At 37.3% G+C, this 21,157-nt stretch overlaps 1 protein-coding gene across 11 annotated transcripts in view; it reads left to right on the forward strand.

Moving 5' to 3' along the window:
- LOC100893837 (alanine--tRNA ligase, cytoplasmic) overlaps window positions 1-21,155 on the forward strand; it is an 89,309-nt gene extending 68,154 nt beyond the window's left edge. For 9 of the 11 annotated variants that reach the window (XR_004065129.1, XR_004065128.1, XR_004065131.1 and 6 more), the window contains 10 exons: window positions 1,392-1,538; window positions 2,354-2,499; window positions 5,835-5,922; window positions 7,478-7,624; window positions 8,440-8,585; window positions 11,923-12,010; window positions 13,693-13,839; window positions 14,654-14,799; window positions 17,352-18,976; window positions 20,607-21,155. The gene's annotated coding sequence lies outside the window, so the exon portion shown is untranslated. The remainder of the gene's footprint in view (window positions 1-1,391; window positions 1,539-2,353; window positions 2,500-5,834; window positions 5,923-7,477; window positions 7,625-8,439; window positions 8,586-11,922; window positions 12,011-13,692; window positions 13,840-14,653; window positions 14,800-17,351; window positions 18,977-20,606) is intronic. The other 2 variants (XR_004065130.1, XR_004065126.1) reach the window with 2 other exon arrangements.
- Window positions 21,156-21,157: the final 2 nt, after the last annotated feature.

Below are 21,157 nucleotides of genomic sequence, written 5' to 3' on the forward strand. Positions count from 1 at the left end.
TGATGATGATTGGATGTGGTTTTAGCTGATGATGAGAGTGACATGGTTTTAGGTGATGCTGATGGGGATGTGGTTTTAGATGATGATGTGAAGGTGGTTTTAGCTGATGATGAGAGTGACATGGTTTTAGCTGATGATGAGAGTGACATGGTTTTAGGTGATGTTGATGGAGATGCGGTTTTAGCTGATGATGATGGAGGTGTGGTTTTAGCTGATGATGATGTGAAGGTGGTTTTAGCTGATGATGAGAGTGACATGGTTTTAGCTGATGATGAGAGTGACATGGTTTTAGGTGATGTTGATGGGGATGTGGTTTTAGCTGATGATGATTGGATGTGGTTTTAGCTGATGATGAGAGTGACATGGTTTTAGGTGATGATGATGGGGATGTGGTTTTAGATGATGATGATGGGAGGTGGTTTTAGCTGATGATGAGAGTGACATGGTTTTAGGCGATGTTGATGGGGATGTGGTTTTAGATGATGATGATGGGAGGTGGTTTTAGCTGATGATGAGAGTGACATGGTTTTAGCTGATGATGGGAGGTGGTTTTAGCTGATGATGAGAGTGACATGGTTTCAGGTGATGTTGATGCGGATGTGGTTTTAGATGATGATGATGGGAGGTTGCTCTAGCTGATGATGATGTGGATGGGGTTTTAGCTGATGATGAGAGTGACATGGTTTTAGCTGATGATGATGGGGATGTGGTTTTAGCTGATGATGAGAGTGACATGGTTTTAGGTGATGTTGATGGGGATGTGGTTTTAGCTGATGATGATGGGATGTGGTTTTAGCTGATGATGAGAGCGAGGTGGTTTTAGCTGATGATGAGAGTGACATGGTTTTAGCTGATGTTGATGGGGATGTGGTTTTAGCTGATGATGATGGGAGGTGGTTTTAGCCGATGATGATGTAGATGTGGTTTTAGCTGATGATGAGAGTGACATGGTTCTAGCTGATATTGATCGGGATGTGGTTTTAGCTGATGATGAGAGTTACATGTTTTTAGCTGATGATGTGGGGGATTTGGTTTTAGATGATGGTGGTGATGTTTTTTAATTGGTCCTACACGAAAAGGCCAAGGCCCGACATGTCAAAACTTCTGCTTTTGGGGGCTAATCACTCCAGGAGGCTGCAACCCTTGCCCTCCTTTTAAATATAGCTTTTTCATCTTCAAAACAAAGTAGTACCCGGAAGAAAAATATCTGGTCCTTTGAAATGCTTACAGCTTTGAACAACCCAAAAAAAATTCTGCCCATGGTGTATAACCTGTTCATAAGTTCTTCTAAACACAACTATTATATCAATCTCTTTACCCGAAGGGCATACAAAACCATTCCATGTCATATCAGAACAAAGGCCTTTTTATGTAGACTCTTTCCCCCGCAGGTACTGAAGATCATCTGGAGTATTATGTTCATGAGTGTGGAGACATCTTAAACCATCAGCATGAAGCTACCGGCAGACTCAACAGACGCTAAACACATTATGGAGCATGTCTTTGCACAGGTGTCGGAATTCAAGAAACTCAACCAAGTAAGATCATGAACAGGAAAATTCCCTTTTTGATGAGATATGGGATCATATTGTGTGAGAGCAGTATACCATGTTGGTAGTTTTCATTTAAAGATGACATATTTCTTTCTTGAAATGTTCCTGAACTTTCACTCTGCACTTATTCTTATGCCTCCGCTACAAAGTAGCCGGAGGCAGTATGTTTTCTGGTTGTCCGTCCATCCGAACGTCCCGTTCTCGTGATCGCTTTATCTCAAGAACCAATTTTTGGATTACCACCAAACTTTGGTCATGTATGTATTTTGCAGAGCTAATGAAGTGATTAGATTTTGGGGTGACGAGGTCAAAGGTCACAGGGCTTATTACGTATGTATAAATAGCTTGTGATTGCGTTATCTCAAGAACCGATTAATAGATTCCCGCCAAACTTGGGTTCATCTGTACTCACTTATCTTTTTGTTTCAATTTCAATTTCATTTTGTTCATGTTTCCAACAAAACATTACGAAGCAATTATAAGCATTTAAAACAAATGTAGAAATACAATGCTTGTATATGTGTGAACACCTCATGAGATACTAAATTGAAAAGTGCAGTATGCTCAAAACACCCACGTTCACCACAGCATTTGGGAACAAGCTGTATGTTGCATGGAAATTGCAGCTTGTACCTACAGCTGATCTTTGTTATGTAATAGTATTTTTCACTGATAACATTCTTTATTACACTTCTGGGCTCCTATTCACTTTACTTTTCATGGTTTGTCTATTAGGAAAATAGTAAGATATTGAAATAAAGAGAGATGTAATATAATTTGTGTTCTCTTACTTTGTTCAGGCGACTGGAGTGCGTCTATACACAGGGAACGTTGGAGCAGATGATGTTGATGGTGTAGACATGGCTTACAGGGTAGTGGCTGATCATATTCGCACATTGACCATAGCTCTCTTGGACGGAAGCTGGCCAGATAATGTTGGAAGAGGGTGAGTCCTTTTGAATGGATTTTCTAGCCCTCATTTGATCCTATTACAGTCTAATGGTTGGCAATACCTTACATGCCATACATTAAAATTACCTAAAGTTTGGTTCTATTTAACAACACATGGGATACATAATACATGAGATGGAATTTAAAAAACCTTGTTAACACACATATTTATGCCTTAATAATAAGAATAATAATAATAATAATAATATTTTGATGTCTCTACTACAGCCTAGCCGGAGGCATTATGTTTTCTGGTTGTCCGTCTGTCCGTACGTCTGTTCTTGTGATCACGTTATCTCAAGAACCGATTAATGGATTCCCGCCAAACTTTGGGCATGTATGTATCTTGCAGAGCCGATGAAGTGATTAGATTTTGGGGTCACAAGGTCAATGGTCACATTGCTCATTATGTATGCAAAAACAGCTTGTGATCACACTATCACTAGAACCGATGGACGGATTAGCATCAAACTCTAAACTATGTATCTTGCAGAGCGGTCGGTCAAACAAAGAACTCGCGGTGCATAGCAGCCTACACTCTGTGTGCATACAATACATGACTGTGTTTGCAAGGTGTGATTGTATTATTTGCTTTCGCTATTATGAGAGAGAGAGAGAGAGAAGAAAAAGGAGGCAGTTTCAAACTTGAATAATAAATATCTTTGAGATGTGATTTTGTTCCACATACATTTGATCTTGAAACTGAGTACAAATTTGGACGTAGAAATGAAAGAAGTGATGAACTATTTTCCACCCGTTCGCACACCAGTCACCTCTGCTTGCAGAAGAACGTGTGTGCGCGTGCTTACCACGTGTACATGTACGTGTAGGCGCGATTCACATTTTCATAATGAAAACAAATTTACGGATTAAAAAAAGTTTGTGAAACGCCTCGATACAAACTATTTCAAGGCGGACGTGAAACGGCTAACGAGAAGCAAGCACAGTGAACACAGAATCAATGTTATTAACAAAAGTAACGAGAAATAATGATAATAAAGGTAATAATGGTGACACTATAAGTTCTTTGTATTGATAAAACAATATTTATTAAAAATGTCATCCGTTGACGGAGAACTAGAATAAGAGGGATGAATAATGATAAACAATTAATTTTGAGTGGAAAAAATGAAGAAAAACAATGAGCAAGGAAGAAGAATGTGTGAAGTAAAGATTGATAAATAATGATAGAGCAATGGAAAAAAGGAGTAATAAAAGTAATAATAAAAAACACTTATGATAGCAAGGAAAAAGAATAAGGATAATGATTAATTTTATTGTTTAAAATAAGATTAGAAATTAAAGATAAAGGTTAGTTCTGGTAATGCGATTGCATTGTGAAAGAAAAGGTGTGGAATGGATCAGAAACAGTTGATCATGTAGCATGTAATTATTGGTGTGCACTGCAAGGTTCTGGAGTCATCAAAATCATAATAAATTTGGCCGAGTCTTGGTAAAGTAACAAGCACTGTACACAGAAAGCTATATATGGGATATATTGGATAACACACATGGTGTCGGGGCTAGTTCTACCTTGATTTCCTTGTCTTTCTTTGCTCATTACTCAGCCAGTATACATTTTCTTCCAAAATTGTTTGGCACATGTCATTTATTTGTAATCTTGAACATTCAGTGTAAGTTTCGTTTGATTCTGTGAGAATTTTTTTTTTTTTTTTTACCAGAACTGGAGTTTATCTTTAAGTTTGATTATCATAAAATAAAAGTTAATAGTATTATAATTATGCCGGACCTTCGTTATTCAAGAAGCAATTATTATTATTAAAAAAAACATTTTAAAAATAAATTTTGTTATTACATTTACTTTTACTTTTTGTTTGTTTAATATTTATATATATTTTCTTTTTGTTCAAGTTGGTATGTTGTGTCTTTTTGCGTCGGTTTGACCTGTAGTCTAATAACACACGAGTCGCTATCTGCCGAGAGCTAGGACGGGGATTGTAGTTGAGCTTTTCCAAAGGGCCGTCGGAAAATATTGATCGAAAGTCTTCAAAACTCTTAAAAGCCTCGAGTTTTCGACGATCATAAATGCATAGTCTGCCATATTCTCTACTAGATAATTGAATTCATCATAGATCCCAAAGTCAGGAATATCGTCAAACATAAGGGAGGTTTGTAACTATAGTTCACTAAATGAAAATCCTGCCCGTTGTGATTAGCCCACACACACTCACGTCTACTGAGTGACACGGGCCCCGTAGGTCAGGGGCTATGGGCAGGCTAATGTACGCCACCACGGAAGCTAATTTAACGAGTCTTTTCTCGGGTGTATACCGTGGTCAAAACTCCTCTTTTTCTAAGAAAATATTGCAGCTGCCTGAAACTCAGCTTGTTGAATGGCAAGTTGCAAGACATTTCCGGCCAAAACGGAAATTTATATATATATAAACTCAGTTTTGATAGAAAGATATGAATGAAATTTAACAGCAAGAACCGACAGTCTAATACAAGATGCACAGATTCAATATAGCGGTACGGCAAAGCTTGACCGACCTAGTTACTACAGCAACCGCGCATTACGTAATCGCCGAAACTGGCCCATTGATTAGATTTTAGGGTCATGAGGTCAAAGGTCAAAAGTCATGGGGCCTATTATGTATTTTGGTTTGTAAAATCGCTCTGTGGCGGAGGCATTATTTTCGACTGCGCGCGGTCTAAGTTCCAGGCCTATATGATAGAATCCTATGAAAAGAGAAAGAGAGAGAGAGAGAGAAAGAAAGAAAAGAGTCCTCCAACTAAAAACAAAATAATAAATATAATGATAATGATATTAATTGTTTAAAAAAAAAAGAACAAGAAAAGAACAAAGAAAGGATCAAATGATCATGAGTCGTAGCAGTTAGTAGTCTATGAGCAAAGAATTAATTTGGGTATTGGATTCATGTCTGCAAAAGAGCATAGTGGACAGAGTGTTGGTCTTTGAAAGGATTAACCTTGGTTTAGTGCTTGTAAAAGGTATTCTTTTTAATTACTCAGTCTCTCAGATAGGACTTAAAGCTGTTGATTCCTCAGAGCTTCAGAGAATAATAATATACATACTTCATTAGCTAATCGTTACATGATCCAAGCTTGAATTATTAAGGCGTATACAGCTGAATTGGCAGTGACGTGAGGGCAATTGTTCTGATATGTTCATTTGATAGTTCTGTTGTGGGAAGAGCATTGTGTAGTAAAACTACCTTACATCAAATAATAAATCTGCTTACCGTAATATTCCAAATTGTAGAAGAATCTGAGTACAAATCAAATTTTGATTTGTATGATGAAATTGCATCTACAGATGTTGCATTTTTTCCCCTTTCAATTTTTCAGAGCGTATGAAGCACTCAACGTCAAGCATGAAAATCTGTCGCTGATTCAACCCCGATTCGTGGTGCCCCTGCCTCCTCTTCAACCAGCGGTAAGTCTACATCACCACCATAATTTGAAACCAGTCATCATGTGGTTTTAGCTGATGATGAGAGCGACATGGTTTTAGGTGATGTTGATGGAGAGTGCTGATGATGATTAGCTGATGATGATGAGGTGGTTTTATGATGATGAGAGTGTGGTTTTAGCTGATGATGATGTGAAGGTAGGATGATGATTGGAGATGATGATGAGAGTGACATGGTTTTATGCTGATGGGGATGTGGTTTTAGATGATGATGATGTGAAGGTGGTTTTAGCTGATGATGAGAGTGACATGGTTTTAGCTGATGATGAGAGTGACATGGTTTTAGGTGATGTTGATGGAGATGCGGTTTTAGCTGATGATGATGGAGGTGTGGTTTTAGCTGATGATGATGTGAAGGTGGTTTTAGCTGATGATGAGAGTGACATGGTTTTAGCTGATGATGAGAGTGACATGGTTTTAGGTGATGTTGATGGGGATGTGGTTTTAGCTGATGATGATTGGATGTGGTTTTAGCTGATGATGAGAGTGACATGGTTTTAGGTGATGATGATGGGGATGTGGTTTTAGATGATGATGATGGGAGGTGGTTTTAGCTGATGATGAGAGTGACATGGTTTTAGGCGATGTTGATGGGGATGTGGTTTTAGATGATGATGATGGGAGGTGGTTTTAGCTGATGATGAGAGTGACATGGTTTTAGCTGATGATGGGAGGTGGTTTTAGCTGATGATGAGAGTGACATGGTTTCAGGTGATGTTGATGCGGATGTGGTTTTAGATGATGATGATGGGAGGTTGCTCTAGCTGATGATGATGTGGATGGGGTTTTAGCTGATGATGAGAGTGACATGGTTTTAGCTGATGATGATGGGATGTGGTTTTAGCTGATGATGAGAGTGACATGGTTTTAGGTGATGTTGATGGGGATGTGGTTTTAGCTGATGATGATGGGATGTGGTTTTAGCTGATGATGAGAGCGAGGTGGTTTTAGCTGATGATGAGAGTGACATGGTTTTAGCTGATGTTGATGGGGATGTGGTTTTAGCTGATGATGATGGGAGGTGGTTTTAGCCGATGATGATGTAGATGTGGTTTTAGCTGATGATGAGAGTGACATGGTTCTAGCTGATATTGATCGGGATGTGGTTTTAGCTGATGATGAGAGTTACATGTTTTTAGCTGATGATGTGGGGGATTTGGTTTTAGATGATGGTGGTGATGTTTTTTAATTGGTCCTACACGAAAAGGCCAAGGCCCGACATGTCAAAACTTCTGCTTTTGGGGGCTAATCACTCCAGGAGGCTGCAACCCTTGCCCTCCTTTTAAATATAGCTTTTTCATCTTCAAAACAAAGTAGTACCCGGAAGAAAAATATCTGGTCCTTTGAAATGCTTACAGCTTTGAACAACCCAAAAAAAATTCTGCCCATGGTGTATAACCTGTTCATAAGTTCTTCTAAACACAACTATTATATCAATCTCTTTACCCGAAGGGCATACAAAACCATTCCATGTCATATCAGAACAAAGGCCTTTTTATGTAGACTCTTTCCCCCGCAGGTACTGAAGATCATCTGGAGTATTATGTTCATGAGTGTGGAGACATCTTAAACCATCAGCATGAAGCTACCGGCAGACTCAACAGACGCTAAACACATTATGGAGCATGTCTTTGCACAGGTGTCGGAATTCAAGAAACTCAACCAAGTAAGATCATGAACAGGAAAATTCCCTTTTTGATGAGATATGGGATCATATTGTGTGAGAGCAGTATACCATGTTGGTAGTTTTCATTTAAAGATGACATATTTCTTTCTTGAAATGTTCCTGAACTTTCACTCTGCACTTATTCTTATGCCTCCGCTACAAAGTAGCCGGAGGCAGTATGTTTTCTGGTTGTCCGTCCATCCGAACGTCCCGTTCTCGTGATCGCTTTATCTCAAGAACCAATTATTGGATTACCACCAAACTTTGGTCATGTATGTATTTTGCAGAGCTAATGAAGTGAATAGATTTTGGGGTGACGAGGTCAAAGGTCACAGGGCTTATTACGTATGTATAAATAGCTTGTGATTGCGTTATCTCAAGAACCGATTAATAGATTCCCGCCAAACTTGGGTTCATCTGTACTCACTTATCTTTTTGTTTCAATTTCAATTTCATTTTGTTCATGTTTCCAACAAAACATTACGAAGCAATTATAAGCATTTAAAACAAATGTAGAAATACAATGCTTGTATATGTGTGAACACCTCATGAGATACTAAATTGAAAAAAGCAGTATGCTCAAAACACCCACGTTCACCACAGCATTTGGGAACAAGCTGTATGTTGCATGGAAATTGCAGCTTGTACCTACAGCTGATCTTTGTTATGTAATAGTATTTTTCACTGATAACATTCTTTATTACACTTCTGGGCTCCTATTCACTTTACTTTTCATGGTTTGTCTATTAGGAAAATAGTAAGATATTGAAATAAAGAGAGATGTAATATAATTTGTGTTCTCTTACTTTGTTCAGGCGACTGGAGTGCGTCTATACACAGGGAACGTTGGAGCAGATGATGTTGATGGTGTAGACATGGCTTACAGGGTAGTGGCTGATCATATTCGCACATTGACCATAGCTCTCTTGGACGGAAGCTGGCCAGATAATGTTGGAAGAGGGTGAGTCCTTTTGAATGGATTTTCTAGCCCTCATTTGATCCTATTACAGTCTAATGGTTGGCAATACCTTACATGCCATACATTAAAATTACCTAAAGTTTGGTTCTATTTAACAACACATGGGATACATAATACATGAGATGGAATTTAAAAAACCTTTTTAACACACATATTTATGCCTAAATAATAAGAATAATAATAATAATAATAATATTTTGATGTCTCTGCTACAGCCTAGCCGGAGGCATTATGTTTTCTGGTTGTCCGTCTGTCCGTACGTCTGTTCTTGTGATCACGTTTTCTCAAGAACCGATTAATGGATTCCCGCCAAACTTTGGGCATGTATGTATCTTGCAGAGCCGATGAAGTGATTAGATTTTGGGGTCACGAGGTCAATGGTCACATTGCTCATTATGTATGCAAAAACAGCTTGTGATCACACTATCACTAGAACCGATGGACGGATTAGCATCAAACTCTAAACTATGTATCTTGCAGAGCGGTCGGTCAAACAAAGAACTCGCGGTGCATAGCAGCCTACACTCTGTGTGCATACAATACATGACTGTGTTTGCAAGGTGTGATTGTATTATTTGCTTTCGCTATTATGAGAGAGAGAGAGAGAGAAGAAAAAGGAGGCAGTTTCAAACTTGAATAATAAATATCTTTGAGATGTGATTTTGTTCCACATACATTTGATCTTGAAACTGAGTACAAATTTGGACGTAGAAATGAAAGAAGTGATGAACTATTTTCCACCCGTTCGCACACCAGTCACCTCTGCTTGCAGAAGAACGTGTGGGCGCGTGCTTACCACGTGTACATGTACGTGTAGGCGCGATTCACATTTTCATAATGAAAACAAATTTACGGATTAAAAAAATTTTGTGAAACGCCTCGATACAAACTATTTCAAGGCAGACGTGAAACGGCTAACGAGAAGCAAGCACAGTGAACACAGAATCAATGTTATTAACAAAAGTAACGAGAAATAATGATAATAAAGGTAATAATGGTGACACTATAAGTTCTTTGTATTGATAAAACAATATTTATTAAAAATGTCATCCGTTGACGGAGAACTAGAATAAGAGGGATGAATAATGATAAACAATTAATTTTGAGTGGAAAAAATGAAGAAAAACAATGAGCAAGGAAGAAGAATGTGTGAAGTAAAGATTGATAAATAATGATAGAGCAATGGAAAAAAGGAGTAATAAAAGTAATAATAAAAAACACTTATGATAGCAAGGAAAAAGAATAAGGATAATGATTAATTTTATTGTTTAAAATAAGATTAGAAATTAAAGATAAAGGTTAGTTCTGGTAATGCGATTGCATTGTGAAAGAAAAGGTGTGGAATGGATCAGAAACAGTTGATCATGTAGCATGTAATTATTGGTGTGCACTGCAAGGTTCTGGAGTCATCAAAATCATAATAAATTTGGCCGAGTCTTGGTAAAGTAACAAGCACTGTACACAGAAAGCTATATATGGGATATATTGGATAACACACATGGTGTCGGGGCTAGTTCTACCTTGATTTCCTTGTCTTTCTTTGCTCATTACTCAGCCAGTATACATTTTCTTCCAAAATTGTTTGGCACATGTCATTTATTTGTAATCTTGAACATTCAGTGTAAGTTTCGTTTGATTCTGTGAGAATTTTTTTTTTTTTTTTTACCAGAACTGGAGTTTATCTTTAAGTTTGATTATCATAAAATAAAAGTTAATAGTATTATAATTATGCCGGACCTTCGTTATTCAAGAAGCAATTATTATTATTAAAAAAAACATTTTAAAAATAAATTTTGTTATTACATTTACTTTTACTTTTTGTTTGTTTAATATTTATATATATTTTCTTTTTGTTCAAGTTGGTATGTTGTGTCTTTTTGCGTCGGTTTGACCTGTAGTCTAATAACACACGAGTCGCTATCTGCCGAGAGCTAGGACGGGGATTGTAGTTGAGCTTTTCCAAAGGGCCGTCGGAAAATATTGATCGAAAGTCTTCAAAACTCTTAAAAGCCTCGAGTTTTCGACGATCATAAATGCATAGTCTGCCATATTCTCTACTAGATAATTGAATTCATCATAGATCCCAAAGTCAGGAATATCGTCAAACATAAGGGAGGTTTGTAACTATAGTTCACTAAATGAAAATCCTGCCCGTTGTGATTAGCCCACACACACTCACGTCTACTGAGTGACACGGGCCCCGTAGGTCAGGGGCTATGGGCAGGCTAATGTACGCCACCACGGAAGCTAATTTAACGAGTCTTTTCTCGGGTGTATACCGTGGTCAAAACTCCTCTTTTTCTAAGAAAATATTGCAGCTGCCTGAAACTCAGCTTGTTGAATGGCAAGTTGCAAGACATTTCCGGCCAAAACGGAAATTTATATATATATAAACTCAGTTTTGATAGAAAGATATGAATGAAATTTAACAGCAAGAACCGACAGTCTAATACAAGATGCACAGATTCAATATAGCGGTACGGCAAAGCTTGACCGACCTAGTTACTACAGCAACCGCGCATTACGTAATCGCCGAAACTGGCCCATTGATTAGATTTTAGGGTCATGAGGTCAAAGGTCAAAAGTCATGGGGCCTATTATGTATTTTGGTTTGTAAAATCGCTCTGTGGCGGAGGCATTATTTTCGACTGCGCGCGGTCTAAGTTCCAGGCCTATATGATAGAATCCTATGAAAAGAGAAAGAGAGAGAGAGAGAGAGAAAGAAAGAAAAGAGTCCTCCAACTAAAAACAAAATAATAAATATAATGATGATGATATTAATTGTTTAAAAAAAAAAGAACAAGAAAAGAACAAAGAAAGGATCAAATGATCATGAGTCGTAGCAGTTAGTAGTCTATGAGCAAAGAATTAATTTGGGTATTGGATTCATGTCTGCAAAAGAGCATAGTGGACAGAGTGTTGGTCTTTGAAAGGATTAACCTTGGTTTAGTGCTTGTATAAGGTATTCTTTTTAATTACTCAGTCTCTCAGATAGGACTTAAAGCTGTTGATTCCTCAGAGCTTCAGAGAATAAAAATATACATACTTCATTAGCTAATCGTTACATGATCCAAGCTTGAATTATTAAGGCGTATACAGCTGAATTGGCAGTGACGTGAGGGCAATTGTTCTGATATGTTCATTTGATAGTTCTGTTGTGGGAAGAGCATTGTGTAGTAAAACTACCTTACATCAAATAATAAATCTGCTTACCGTAATATTCCAAATTGTAGAAGAATCTGAGTACAAATCAAATTTTGATTTGTATGATGAAATTGCATCTACAGATGTTGCATTTTTTCCCCTTTCAATTTTTCAGAGCGTATGAAGCACTCACCTTCAAGCATGAAAATCTGTCGCTGATTCAACCCCGATTCGTGGTGCCCCTGCCTCCTCTTCAACCAGCGGTAAGTCTACATCACCACCATAATTTGAAACCAGTCATGTGGTTTTAGCTGATGATGAGAGCGACATGGTTTTAGGTGATGTTGATGGAGATGTGGTTTTAGCTGATGATGATGGGATGTGGTTTTAGCTGATGATGAGAGCGAGGTGGTTTTGGCTGATGATGAGAGCGACATGGTTTTAGGTGATGTTGATGGAGATGTGGTTTTAGCTGATGATGATGTGAAGGTGGTTTTAGCTGATGATGAGAGTGACATGGTTTTAGGCGATGTTGATGGGGATGTGGTTTTAGCTGATGATGATTGGATGTGGTTTTAGCTGATGATGAGAGTGACATGGTTTTAGGTGATGCTGATGGGGATGTGGTTTTAGATGATGATGTGAAGGTGGTTTTAGCGGATGATGAGAGTGACATGGTTTTAGCTGATGATGAGAGTGACATGGTTTTAGGTGATGTTGATGGAGATGCGGTTTTAGCTGATGATGATGGAGGTGTGGTTTTAGCTGATGATGATGTGAAGGTGGTTTTAGCTGATGATGAGAGTGACATGGTTTTAGCTGATGATGAGAGTGACATGGTTTTAGGTGATGTTGATGGGGATGTGGTTTTAGCTGATGATGATTGGATGTGGTTTTAGCTGATGATGAGAGTGACATGGTTTTAGGTGATGATGATGGGGATGTGGTTTTAGATGATGATGATGGGAGGTGGTTTTAGCTGATGATGAGAGTGACATGGTTTTAGGCGATGTTGATGGGGATGTGGTTTTAGATGATGATGATGGGAGGTGGTTTTAGCTGATGATGAGAGTGACATGGTTTTAGCTGATGATGGGAGGTGGTTTTAGCTGATGATGAGAGTGACATGGTTTCAGGTGATGTTGATGCGGATGTGGTTTTAGATGATGATGATGGGAGGTTGCTCTAGCTGATGATGATGTGGATGGGGTTTTAGCTGATGATGAGAGTGACATGGTTTTAGCTGATGATGATGGGGATGTGGTTTTAGCTGATGATGAGAGTGACATGGTTTTAGGTGATGTTGATGGGGATGTGGTTTTAGCTGATGATGATGGGATGTGGTTTTAGCTGATGATGAGAGCGAGGTGGTTTTAGCTGATGATGAGAGTGACATGGTTTTAGCTGATGTTGATGGGGATGTGGTTTTAGCTGATGATGATGGGAGGTGGTTTTAGCCGATGATGATGTAGATGTGGTTTTAGCTGATGATGAGAGTGACATGGTTCTAGCTGATATTGATCGGGATGTGGTTTTAGCTGATGATGAGAGTTACATGTTTTTAGCTGATGATGTGGGGGATTTGGTTTTAGATGATGGTGGTGATGTTTTTTAATTGGTCCTACACGAAAAGGCCAAGGCCCGACATGTCAAAACTTCTGCTTTTGGGGGCTAATCACTCCAGGAGGCTGCAACCCTTGCCCTCCTTTTAAATATAGCTTTTTCATCTTCAAAACAAAGTAGTACCCGGAAGAAAAATATCTGGTCCTTTGAAATGCTTACAGCTTTGAACAACCCAAAAAAAATTCTGCCCATGGTGTATAACCTGTTCATAAGTTCTTCTAAACACAACTATTATATCAATCTCTTTACCCGAAGGGCATACAAAACCATTCCATGTCATATCAGAACAAAGGCCTTTTTATGTAGACTCTTTCCCCCGCAGGTACTGAAGATCATCTGGAGTATTATGTTCATGAGTGTGGAGACATCTTAAACCATCAGCATGAAGCTACCGGCAGACTCAACAGACGCTAAACACATTATGGAGCATGTCTTTGCACAGGTGTCGGAATTCAAGAAACTCAACCAAGTAAGATCATGAACAGGAAAATTCCCTTTTTGATGAGATATGGGATCATATTGTGTGAGAGCAGTATACCATGTTGGTAGTTTTCATTTAAAGATGACATATTTCTTTCTTGAAATGTTCCTGAACTTTCACTCTGCACTTATTCTTATGCCTCCGCTACAAAGTAGCCGGAGGCAGTATGTTTTCTGGTTGTCCGTCCATCCGAACGTCCCGTTCTCGTGATCGCTTTATCTCAAGAACCAATTATTGGATTACCACCAAACTTTGGTCATGTATGTATTTTGCAGAGCTAATGAAGTGAATAGATTTTGGGGTGACGAGGTCAAAGGTCACAGGGCTTATTACGTATGTATAAATAGCTTGTGATTGCGTTATCTCAAGAACCGATTAATAGATTCCCGCCAAACTTGGGTTCATCTGTACTCACTTATCTTTTTGTTTCAATTTCAATTTCATTTTGTTCATGTTTCCAACAAAACATTACGAAGCAATTATAAGCATTTAAAACAAATGTAGAAATACAATGCTTGTATATGTGTGAACACCTCATGAGATACTAAATTGAAAAGTGCAGTATGCTCAAAACACCCACGTTCACCACAGCATTTGGGAACAAGCTGTATGTTGCATGGAAATTGCAGCTTGTACCTACAGCTGATCTTTGTTATGTAATAGTATTTTTCACTGATAACATTCTTTATTACACTTCTGGGCTCCTATTCACTTTACTTTTCATGGTTTGTCTATAGGAAAATAGTAAGATATTGAAATAAAGAGAGATGTAATATAATTTGTGTTCTCTTACTTTGTTCAGGCGACTGGAGTGCGTCTATACACAGGGAACGTTGGAGCAGATGATGTTGATGGTGTAGACATGGCTTACAGGGTAGTGGCTGATCATATTCGCACATTGACCATAGCTCTCTAGGACGGAAGCTGGCCAGATAAAGTTGGAAGAGGGTGAGTCCTTTTGAATGGATTTTCTAGCCCTCATTTGATCCTATTACAGTCTAATGGTTGGCAATACCTTACATGCCATACATTAAAATTACCTAAAGTTTGGTTCTATTTAACAATACATGGGATACACAATACATAAGATGGAATTTAAAAAACCTTTTTAACACACATATTTATGCCTTAATAATAATAATAATAATAATAATAATAATATTTTGATGTCTCTGCTACAGCCTAGCCGGAGGCGTTATGTTTTCTGGTTGTCTGTCTGTCCGTACGTCTGTTCTTGTGATCACGTTATCTCAAGAACCGATGAATGGATTCCCGCCAAACTTTGGGCATGTATGTATCTTGCAGAGCCGATGAAGTGATTAGATTTTGGGGTCACGAGGTCAAAGGTCACATTGTTCATTATGTATGCAAAAACAGCTTGTGATCACACTATCACTAGAACCGATGGACGGATTAGCATCAAACTCTAAACATGTATGTATCTTGCAGAGCCTAAGAAAAGGCCAGTTTCGTAATGTATTCACAGACCTTTAAATCGGAGGGTCGGTCAAACAAAGAATTCGCGGTGCATAGCAGCCTACACTCTGTGTGTAGGCGCGATTCACATTTTCATAATGAAAAAACAAATTTACGGATTAAAAAAAGTTTGTGAAACGCCTCGATACAAACTATTTCCAGGCGGATGAGAAATGGCTAACGAGAAGCAAGCACAGTGAACACAGAATCAATGTTATTAACAAAAGTAACGAGAAATAATGATAATAAAGGTAATAATGGTGACACTATAAGTTCTTTGTATTGATAAAACACATTTTCATAATGAGAACAAATTTACGGATTAAAAAATGTTGGTGAAACACCTCGATACAAACTATTTCAAGGCGGACGAGAAACGGCTAACGAGAAGCAAGCACAGTGAACACAGAATCAATGTTATTAACAAAAGTAACAAGAAATAATGATAATAAAGGTAATAATGGTGACACTATAAGTTCTTTGTATTGATAAAACAATATTTATTAAAAATGTCATCCGTTGTCAGAGAACTAGAATAAGAAGGATGAATAATGATAAACAATTAATTTTGAGCGGAAAAAATGAAGAAAAACAATGAGCAAGGAAGAAGAATGTGTGAAGTAAAGATTGATAAATAATGATAGAGCAATGGAAAAAAGGAGTAATAAAAGTAATAATAAAAAACACTTATGAAAGCAAGGAAAAAGAATAAGGATGATGAATAATTTTATTGTTTAACCCTAACCCTAATAAGATTCATAGAATCAGTCTTTTTTTTTATAATTGCTTCTAATTTAGTTATCCTTGGTCGATTTCCTTCGGGTTTTTTAAGGTGGACTCTTAGATAGTTGGGCTTTCATCTAACATGAGTATTGCGGCGGAATAACCTTGAACTTTAAAGGTGCCTCGGTGTAATTTTTGGGTCGCCGGTGTATGTCCTATACACTGTTTTGGAAAATGTCATTAGCTCACTCAATTCTTCATCGATTTTGTTCATTTTTTTTTTTAAATGAAAGCTATTGAGTTGCTTAATCTTCACAGATCTGCTTATGGAAAAGTGTTGAAAATGGTACTTTAGTCAAATTTACTTACCCTTTGGTACCTTTGCTGGTTCATAGGGTTCAATACCCCTATTAAACTCAAGGATTTTGCTAGATAGCGGTTGGGGCCACTAACTCCGAGGCCCTGATGGTTTTTTTCTTTAAACTAGCACTTTAAAAAATGATTTATTCATTTCTCCAAAGAATGAAGTAAAACTGAGACTAACAATTGACTAGATGAATTTTTGTTTGAGGTGATGAAAAGGTCGGACTAATCGAGGCCCTTATAAATTTAAATAAAATATGCACTGCTTAGTGCATCTTATCATGAGCATATCCTGAAAAAATTAGCAAAATTGGTTAATTATTTAATTAATTACAAGCAATTTCAAAAAAAAAGTTTAGGACCCTATTTCTCGAAATACTTGGGGGCCGCTTTAATTTTAACATTTAAACCCTATTTAACATTAAATATTCATTCGTTTCTTTGTTTTTAATCATAAAACCAAAATATTAGCAAACAAAAATATCCCCCGAAATACGAAAAATCTAGTATTCACCATAGGTTTGTACAGTGTAGGCCAAAAAATAGGTGCTCTACAAAAGTTCTTTAAAAAAACATTTTTACATTGAAGCCACAAAATATACCATACTCAAATTGATCTTTGATAATCCAGGCCTACTTTCCTGCAATTGGTTTTTTATTAATTGTTATGCTTTTTCCTTAAAAAGTGATACAAAAATTAATTTTTCCCATCAATTCCCGCCATTGGTACTTTTCTCACGTAGAGGTAGCTTCACACAATAACAAACGAATCAACGTAACAGTAGAAACTAAACAAACAAAAGTAGATTCATTCCAGCGGGCAGTCAGCTCTTATTATTCATTTAAATGGTGAGTTTTGAAATGTATTGTGCCCTATATTTATCTGACTGTCCATTTATACTAATTTAGACTTTGATCAATCCACTTTCTCTCGATAGGTCATGAAATTGTACACAACTTTGTGAGATATGCAACTTTGCGTGAACAACAAGCACTCCCCCCTAAACATAGGTAGGCTGTCCGCCGAAACTCCAGGCCTGGCATTAGGCCTCTGCCTGGTATGACTCTGACTGTGAAGCAGATAGATCTTATATCAATTAGTCTACTTGTTAGATGCCAAAAAGAATAATTGCAATAAGCCATAAGGTAAGTAGGACTACAATTTATTGTGTTATTGTGCTAATACTGAATGCCCATGATATCGCAGCTTCGGACGTCGGTACGTACAGTATCGGCATGTTCAAGATTCACCCCCTTATGGCTGTTGTTCTAGGCTTATTTTTTGTATTTCTCATTTCTTGGCATTGATACTGCACATACAGAATGCAAAGACATGCACGATAATAAAGAGAGCAATTATTGTGCAAATACTGAATCTCCATGATATTGCAGCGTCGGTACAGCACCAGCATGTTTAAGATTCACCCCCCTTATGTTTTGTATTTCTCATTTGTTGGCATTGTCACTTCACATATCAAATGCAAAGACATGTACGATAATAAAGATAGCTTTCCTGACCTAGTATTTGCAAGGAAAAATTCAAAAAAGGCATATGAAGGCTACGTTAATGCGCGAATACAGAATGTTCATGTTCAGCATCCGTATAGCATCGACATGTTGAAGATCCAGCCCCCCCTTATTTTTTGTATGTCGCATTTGTTGGCATTGACATTTACACATGAAATGTAAAGACATAAAACAGCCGTCCTGACCTAGCATATACAAGGAAAAATTCAAAAAAGGTCTCTGATTGCTGCGTTATGGTGCATAAAAGTTGTCAGCGTCACTAAACATAGGACATTTTCTAATCCCCCCCCCCTCTTCCCCCTTATTGTGCTCCAATTCTTTGTTCTACCCAATTTGATGTTTCTAGTGGTCAATTCATTAGAAATGAGTGGAGCCTAAGCCTACTACTTAGGCCAAAGCTAAGTAGGCCTAGCAGAAACTCACGCCGTTCCGATTGAGTACATATAACGGAGTGACACCTGAAATCAGAGTAATCACGTGATCGGAATATTTTACCTCGCCACCAAAATCCCAGGTGGACCTAGCAGTCCCACATTACTTTGCGGTGCCTTAGGCATGATCGATGCAAACTTATTCACAACCTTTTAACCCACTAAATCGGAGCAGTGTATTTATCCGGATAATACGCGTAGATAGACACTGCCCATTCCCTGGTACTATATGCTATTTTCCGGAAAACAAATGAACCGGATAATTTCAGTAAAACTAATAGAAACATGCTGTTTGTGTTCCTTCTTTCTATCACAATCTCTTTCTTTCATCGTGTCTTCATTTCCTTCTCAATTGTCATTGTCCCTTATATTACATTCTCTATCTCAAATGTCACTTTTCCTCATATTGTTTTCCTCAGAAAATTCATGCAAAGGACCTGGAAAATCTGCAGAAATAAACCCTAGGACTACTTTGACCAACGGAGGTTGGTGGTTTGGCAGTTGAAGGCTTAAGAAACTTGCTGACCATCCTGGGTACAACCCCAACAGTCAATGCCTCTAGCTACGACAGGCACATAGCCACTTTTAAATCGATATCTCAAGAGGTTAGCCACCAGCCTGGTTCAACATACTTTTGTCCACGGTGTTTTGTCTTCTTCGTTAAATGTCTTTATTGGGGTACCTCAGGAGATCAATACTGGGTCCCCTGCTATTTCTTTTATACATAAATGATCTTTGTAAATCATCTAACTTATTAACCTTCTATCAATTTGCTGATGACACTAGTATATTTTTTTCATCTAAAGATTTGAATAATACTGTCCGCGTTCTAAATAATGAGCTTAAGAATATATCTGACTGGTTAAAAGCAAATAAATTGTCCCTGAATGTTGACAAAACTAAATGTGTTTATTTTCGAAAAACTAAATATAATATAGGATCTAAAATTTCCAAAATTTCCGATATAGCTAGCAATAACGGTCCTTTAATTAATAACGATAATATTCCCATTTATATTAATAATAAACTTATTCAATTAAGTAATTCCGTTAACTTCTTGGGTGTCGTATTAGATAATTGCTTGGGATTTAAAGACCATATCACAAATGTTTTACATAAGATCAGCAGAAATGCTGGCTTGATAAATAAGCTAAAATATAGTTTGTTACCCGAAAATTTGATAACTTTATATCATTCCATTATTTTTCCTTATTTGAAATATTGTAATATTGTATGGGCCACTAATGCAACACAAACTGAATTAGACTCACTATTTAAAGTTCAAAAGAAATGTTTAAGAATAGCTACCAATTCTCATTATCTAGCACCTTCCGCACCTTTGTTTAAGAAGCTATCGTTATTAAATATATATGATATAAATAAGCAAGAAATCGCAACATTCATGTACAAATATAAAAACAAGTTATTACCTGCCCCCTTTTCAGACCTCTTTCAATATAATAGTCAAATTCATAATTATAATACACGGCTTTCCAACAAATTTCATTTATGGTCTGTTAAGTCTAGTTATGAAGCTAAATCAATGAGTTATCTAGGTCCTAAACAGTGGAATATGATTCCCCAAGTAATAACGAAATCACAATTCATATCTTCCTTTAGAAAACAATATAAAATCTTACTACTAAATAATTATTAATCAGCACAGTTGTTGATTTTTTTTTCATCTAATTTTATATCTGAACCCTCTTTCATTGTTATCTTGTTTTCCTTTCCTTTCTTTTCCCCCTTTATATATTGTTTTTCTTCTCTCTATTTTACTTTCTCTTGTTATATAGGTAGTTGAAGTGTTTGTACTTTGCTTATTTTACTTAATTTATTGTTATGTGCTTATAATATGTTATACATGTATTTCTTTTTGTATTGTTCTTCATTCTTTAAAGGGCGATCCAACTTCACAGGTTCTCGCAACCTTCATGGAAAGCCCCGCATATAACCTTTGTAAACATAGTTAAAATTTACTGTTACTTTGTATATTTTGATTTTTATATTGCGAAATAAAATTGAATTGAATTGAATTGAATTGAATTGGTATTTTATTCATTACATTTTTGTTTTTTTCCCAAATTTACTCTAAAATAGTATGCTTAAGTTGTGGTCAATAGACAGTAAAGAACATGTTCATCAATTTCTCTTGTCATAATGGTTGAAATGCCTGAGTGAACTTTAAATGAACTTGTATTTATTACATAATCTTGTTCTTTTGTAACTTTGCAGACCAGCGAGGAACACATGAAGAGGGCGGCGGTATGCCTACAACAAAGGGCAATGGACAAGGACCCGACCATCAGGAAAAATGACCGTGTGGACATCACTTCTACTACCAACCTATCCATTCTTCTTTACTACTTCTACTACCTCCACTACCACCCTATCCGTTCTCCCTTGCTCCCCTCCCTCTTTCATTCTCGCCAGATCTGGCAATCATTAAATATCTTAATATTTCTTACCCCTCCCTCATCTGTCTTTCTTTTCTCCCTCCTGAATGGACAATGCTCTTCCTTACTTTTATTACTACCTCTGCTACCACCTTACTCTACAACCTTACCTCTGCTCTTCCTTACTACTTCTACTTCCACTTTCCCTCATCATGTTCCCTCTTTCTATAACCATCTCCACGTTCTCTGTCTTTATTATCACCCCCCCCCCTTTTTTTATTGCATTCTCTATCTCAACTGCCACTTTCCATCATATTGGTTTCACTCACTATCTCAATTTCAACTTTCCCTGTGTTTTTGTTCTCTCTCTCTCTCTCTCTCAAGTGCATT

Source organism: Strongylocentrotus purpuratus, unplaced genomic scaffold, assembly GCF_000002235.5.
Source record: "Strongylocentrotus purpuratus isolate Spur 01 unplaced genomic scaffold, Spur_5.0 spur5_scaffold_2, whole genome shotgun sequence".
NCBI lineage: Eukaryota > Metazoa > Echinodermata > Echinoidea > Camarodonta > Strongylocentrotidae > Strongylocentrotus > Strongylocentrotus purpuratus.